Source organism: Myotis myotis, unplaced genomic scaffold, assembly GCF_014108235.1.
Source record: "Myotis myotis isolate mMyoMyo1 unplaced genomic scaffold, mMyoMyo1.p scaffold_m19_p_18, whole genome shotgun sequence".
NCBI classification, from domain to species: domain Eukaryota; kingdom Metazoa; phylum Chordata; class Mammalia; order Chiroptera; family Vespertilionidae; genus Myotis; species Myotis myotis.
This window is the reverse complement of record NW_023416322.1, coordinates 4,442,283-4,448,697: the sequence shown is the minus strand read 5'-3', so window position 1 is coordinate 4,448,697 and position 6,415 is coordinate 4,442,283.

The window sequence follows — 6,415 nt, the reverse complement described above, 5'->3', positions numbered from 1 at the left end:
AGAGCACACACCACAGCTCCTCAGTGTTGCTGCGTGAACGGATCCTTTCTGACCTGCAGATGACTCCCGCCTGGTACTTCCCATCCTGAATGCCTCGTCTCACACCAGCCCCTCTTCACCCATCAGATCAGCAGGGATGTCAGCGACATGTGACCATGCACAACTCCTGAGCGTCTCCTGTGCCGTCAGTTACTTCCCAGCCTCCTCTCCTTGTGCACAATGTGGGGCTCAAGAGAACATTCACCAGGTACATTTTCTCCAGGCACAAATTCTCACAGTTCAGGGGGGAAATAGGACAGAGCATTCGGGGCCTCTTAAATGATCTGGTATATAGTAGGTACTAAATAAATGTTTGTTGAATAGATCGATAGATAGATGATAGATGATAGATAGATAAATCCTTACCTCTAGATAATGTAGTAAGCAGAGTAATGGGCCCTTGAAAGTTCCCCTCTCAAACACATCCAAACTCTAATTCCCAGAACTTATAACATACATGTATATTACATGGCAAAAAGGACTCTGCTGGTGTGATCAAAGGTTCATACCTTGAGATTATCCTGGACATAGTAAGCCCAGTCTAATTACATGAAACCTTAGAAGCAGACAATCTTTCCTGGTTTTCTGGGTTAATAAAGAGATGAGCCAGAGGAAGAGAAGAGAGTCAAAGTGAGAGAGTGAGTTTACCTACTGCCACTGGCTTTGAAATTAGAGGGAAGGGGCCACAAGCCAAGGCATGTGGGCAGCTTGAGAAACCGGGCAAAGCCCTCAGCTGACAGCAAGCAAGAAAGCAGGGCCCTAATCCTAAAGCCACAAGGAACTGAATTCTGCCAACAACTCACCTGAGCCAGAAAACGGCTCTTCCCTGAGAGCCTTCGGAAAGGAACGCAGCCCTGCCTGCGACTCCCTGATTTTAGCCAGGGGGGCCTGTGTCCGACTTTCGACCTACGGAACTGTAAGTGTTGTAAGATGCTAAGTGTGTGGTGATGTGCTAGTGCAGCAATGGAAAGCGAGTACAGAAAGCATTAAAAGACAGAGTGAGCGCTTTCCTGAAAATGCTGCAGGTCTGGGCTGGACAAGCTTCTCAGAAGATTAGCTGGTTCTATGGGAAACGCTATGGCCAGTCCTCCAGCCTTGCTTTCTTAGGCTCACTGTGTGTCTGGTATAGCCATGGGAAAGTTGAAGCTGGACCCTGTGTAGCTGGGAAGAAAAGCTGGGATCAGAAATGAGCTGTGCTCCAAGGAGGAAGATAAGAAGTGGGAGACTGGCCTGTCTTTCTCATCTGTCTCAGGGAGCAGTCCTCAGAGATCGTCCCCTTGGAGACCATGGTTGGCCATCACAGTAACCTGAAGGAGCCTGGATCAGAACGACGGATATAACAGTAAAAATGCCTCTGACTTCCATGGACTCCAGGGTCCCATTGCACTAGGTTGGAAATGAGCTGAAGGGGAGATTCCTGAACGCACCTCATTGTTACACAGTTGGGTTGGCCTCCTCGCCTGCAGCCCTGCCAAGCACTCACACGCTGCGGCCTCCAGGGACAGCATATTAGAGATCTTCCTTTCAATAAGCAACGTCCTAATGAGCACTTACACTAAGAGCAAAAGCGTCGATGGCTTTCCCGCCAGAAGTGGAATTGGCCACCCAACAGGAAGGGAAGCCAGGAAGCCGCTGAATGGATTGGCACCCGGCTCTGCATTGTCCGGCTCCTTAGTTTACTCCTGAGCACTGGCGGGGACTTCATTTCAGAATATCAATCTCATGAGTATTAAGTCAGGCCTCTGAATATTTGATCCAAGGTTATTTTGTTGGCTGGAGAAGGAAGACCGAGTGTGGGGTCTGGAATCATGTGGGGGACCTCCCTAGGGAAGTGTAGTCAGTACCCACAGTGAGTGACGACCCCAAATTCTATTGAGTGCCCAGGGCGCTGACCAGGAGCAGGTGTGCTCTGCCCCATCTCAAAAATGACTTGAAAATTTCCCTCAGAAACGCCAATGTAGACATTTAATAACTAAGTCTCCAAGGTACAGTTTTTAACTAGACTCCTAGGTGACTTTTAGGGACGATTTTACGGATTGATATAGCTGACAGTGGACTCCAGCCAGCAGATGTGTACGCCCTCTGGGATTGATTGACAGTGTCCGCACCGCTAAAATACATTGCTTCATAAATACAGTAGAACAGTTCCCCGGACAGAGGCTGGAGCTCTGCCAGGAGCAGGTCTGTGCCTACTAATTGGACACTACCTCGGGGGATCTGAGTTCAGCTGGCAAGTGAGACCTGCTTGTACGTGACCTGCTAGTCTAGGTCACAGCTCTATGCCTTAAGCACGAATATGCCCAGGAAGGAAACCCCTAATCTTAAGAATTTTAGAGAATTGATTGAGAATTGATGAAGGGCATCGAGACTCGGTGCATGTGAAGCATATAGGATGGCGTCCACAAAGACCGCCTGGAAGTCAAGCACGTTTGCTCTTTGAAGGAGAGGACAGTGGATCAGCGCCTCCCTAACCTGTCGCATCACCGCCACTGGCAGCTCTCCTTCTCCTCTAAACCCTCCTCTCCAAGGCCCTGGCTCACCTGAGCCTTCCTCTCACACCTCATGAGACTCCAAGCTAATTTCTCCACCTCTGGCTCCTCCTCCTTCCAATACGCCCTGCGTTCCATGACAAGACGCAGGTTCGTTCCTCTGACTCTGCAGCATCTTTCCTGTGCAATGAGAGGTTTTCATCTGTAGGGAAAGGCGCCCACTCCTTAGCATCGGAGCTTTCCCTGGCGGACCTCGCCCGAGGTCACGGAGTGGCAGCCATCCACTCACGGGCCCTGTGCCTGTCGCCCAAGTCTGCTTCTGGAGTAGCGCCCTCTCTCCATTTGGGTGACTCAACGGTATGTACCCAGCCTCCAAGGCCATGTTCTTGTCCTGCCCCCTGGAAAGCTTCCCCTGATCGTTTCAGCCGCAGTGATTTTTACGTATTCTGAACGCCAGGACACCCTTCTGGCTCTGTAACTCACATTTACTCACAGATGATCTCGTGATAGTCCATGTCGACTTGTCTCCTTTTTATTTTCATTCAATAGCCCATCCATTCCTCAAATATGCATTAAATGACAAGTCAGAATAAGAGTTTTACCGTTAGTAGATTATAATCAATACTAGGGGCCCAGTGCACCTTGAAAGGAACTGAGGGCCGTGAGGCTGTGGTAAGCACAGGGGTGGGTCTTGGCCCATTCTCTGCACCTCCCACCCAGCCCCTCCCACCACGGCCCCTGGTCCCCTGTCTGCTGGCAGCCCTGCTCCCACTGTTGCCACTCCCACGTGCTGATGGCACTGGTCCCGGTCTCACCCACTGACTACACAGAGCAATTGGGGCCGGCACCAGCAGCGGGTGTGAGCGTGGCTGGTGCTGTCAGTGGATGTGAGCAGCGGCTGCTGCCCCAATCACCCCTCAGGAGCAGGGGGAGGTGGAAAAGCCCTTAGGGGCGATCAGGGCTGGCAGCCGCTGCTTGCACCCCTTGATGGCGCCAATCAATCGGGGCCAGCGCCGGGCACCAGCAGCAGGTGTGAGTGGCGGCTCCGGTGACGGCAGCAGGTGTGAGCAGGGTCAGCACCAGCATCAGGTATGAGTGCCAGGTGGGACCGCGGCACGTGGGAGCAAAGAGTTTTTTAGTAACCACCAGAGGCTCACACTGATGACAGCGACCAGCACCCTGCCTTGGTCTGGTGCCCTGCTCACCTGCTCCACCATCCCACCACGGCCGACGCCTGCCATGTTCCACACTCTGCCACCTGCTACCGATGCCCGCCATGTTTCATGCATGGCCCGTGGTGGTCAGCGCATGTCACAGCAACTGGTTGTTTAGTTGTTCGGTTGTTCCACCATTCGGCCTATTTGCATATAAGGGTTTTATATATATAGGATGACTGTAATGAGATTTTTACTTGCTAACTAACATGTAGAAAAATAATTACAATGAAGCAAGTTTTGTGATAGAAGTATTCGTAGAGCAGGGGAACCCTAATCCATCTGGAAGTGCAGGAAAGACGCTTAGGATCAGAGTGGACTCATGTTTAGGCTAATGCTTGTTTGTTTCTTCTCCTGAGGAAGGAATGTCTTTTACAATTGACAAATCCCCACTCTCAAGTTCAAGGATATCACCCATCTTAAATTAACCAGATGCCTGACTTTGACTTAGAAATAGGCTCATGAAATGTGGTGATTAGAGACTAATCTCGAACACTATTCCTCCCTGGAAACCATGCGCTGAAGAGCTGAGGGGCCCATGGACAGAGGGGTGAGGAAGCAAAAGCCATCAGTTTGCATAGGAAACACCTTGCTTAACCTGCCCTTTAGCGTTTTTATTACTCTATTAGTCACTACAACTATTTTCTGATTGCTATGGTAGTAGACTACTTAAAACAAGCCTCATTAAGATTGTCCTGCCATTGTCTCAGTCCAAACCACCAGGACTGTTCTTGTTATGGACATTTATGGAAACACCCAATTCCAAGAAGACAAGGAGACCTCTGACTTTCTCAGTGGGAACTCCGCGCATTCTGGCCTGAACAGGAAGCAGTTGGGAAAGATGATCAACTAGCACCACAGAGGAAATGGAGTCCAAGCTCAGACTGAAGAGTAGAAATGGCCGGGCCACGAGGGCCACAGAGGAGGAAGAGCATCCAGGGAAAGAACATCATATGCAAAAGTCCTGAAGTGGTAAAAGTGGCCGTCCAAGGTCAAAGCCAAGAAGAGCCCAGAGCGGGTCTGGGGAGTGAAAGATAAGGCTCCATAAGGGAGCAGGGAGCAGCTTGTAAGCCCCGGACCTTAGCCCAACCAGGACAGGGGCAGCTGGAGGCGCTTTCACTTAACACAGCGGTTCTCAACCTGTGGGTCGCGACCCCTTTGGCGGTCGAATGACCCTTTCACAGGGATCGCCTAAGACCATCCTGCATATCAGATATTTACATGACGATTCATAACAGTAGCAACATGACAGTTATGAAGTAGCAACGAAAATAATTTTATGGTTGGGTCACAACATGAGGAACTGTATTTAAAGGCTAGAAGGTTGAGAACCACTGACTTAACACATACTGATGGAGGCCTTTGGTGAGCAGGCCCGGTGCTGAGCACCGAGGAGGCAGCCCGGAACAGGACAGACGAAGTCCGGATCTCTGGGACTGACATTCCAGAGGGGGTGGGGGTGGGGGTTAAATGAGTAAACCTATAATTGGAAAAAGTGATTTCAGACAACAATGCCGATTGTGAGGAAAATGAAACTTAGCAATGGTCGGTGACAAGGTGGGGAAGGAAGGCTGCCTCACTCTGGATGTTTAGAAGGGTCTCTCTGAGAAAGTGACCGCTTTTGAGCTGAGACCTGAAAGATCCCCAGAAGGTGGGTGTGCAGAGATGTGGGGGCAGAAGTGCAGAGTGAACAGCGTGCACCAGTGCCCTGTGGTGGGAGCCAGCCTGGCCTCTTTACGGAATGGAACGAAGCTGGGGTTCGTACCCCCTTTTTACACACGAGGAAACTGCCAAGACCCAGTAAGAATGGAATACTCACTTTTCCCCTTAAAGTGGCAAACACCAGTGGCAAATTCTTTTGTATTTTAAAGTTAAAATGATGCATCAAGATGCTAATGAGAAAATAGCAAAATCAACCATAATTCCACAATCTAACACAACTGTCTTTACTGTGTCTTCTTATCCTTACGTGCACATATTTTTCTAGAAGTTGCAATTGGCGTAGACACACATTTTATGCTCAGCTTTTAAAGCTGAGTCTCGGAGCCACGTCCATGTTGCCACAACCCTCTTACCGAGCATTTTAGTGGCTGCACAGTAAATGTCTCCCTAATGGACAATTAGCTTGCTTCCAGCATTTGGTTGCCCAAATCAAATTATGTTTTGTGCTAATAGTGTTTTGTTACTATTAAATTATTTCCTCAGAATAAATTCTCAAGTGTGATATTATTGACTAAAAGGGGATAAACATTTTTATAGCCCATGCCACACGATGCTACATTAGCAGACAAAGGGCTGTATGAGTCTAATGACTCACAAGTCCATGTGGAGTTAGACATTTTCAAAAGCAATCATGCTGTTTTCCGGTTTTGGCAATGGCGATAAGTTAGAAACCTGGAAAGACCCTCTAAGTTAAAAATAACCAAGATAATGAATAAAATATAAAAACCATCTTCTTAAATGAATGACGGAGCTGACAATAAAATAAACATCTAAGATCCTCAAAACAGATGAAAACCAACAACCCTGGGAAGCAAGGAAAAAGCTGGCCTTACCTTGGGTGGTTTGCTCCACACAGGAGAATATGACATTGCCGATGGCGCATCCTCCTGGTGCATCGTATTAGGGGACAGGTGATTCCGTTTGATCCGTTGCTGGTGACGTTAAGTCTGA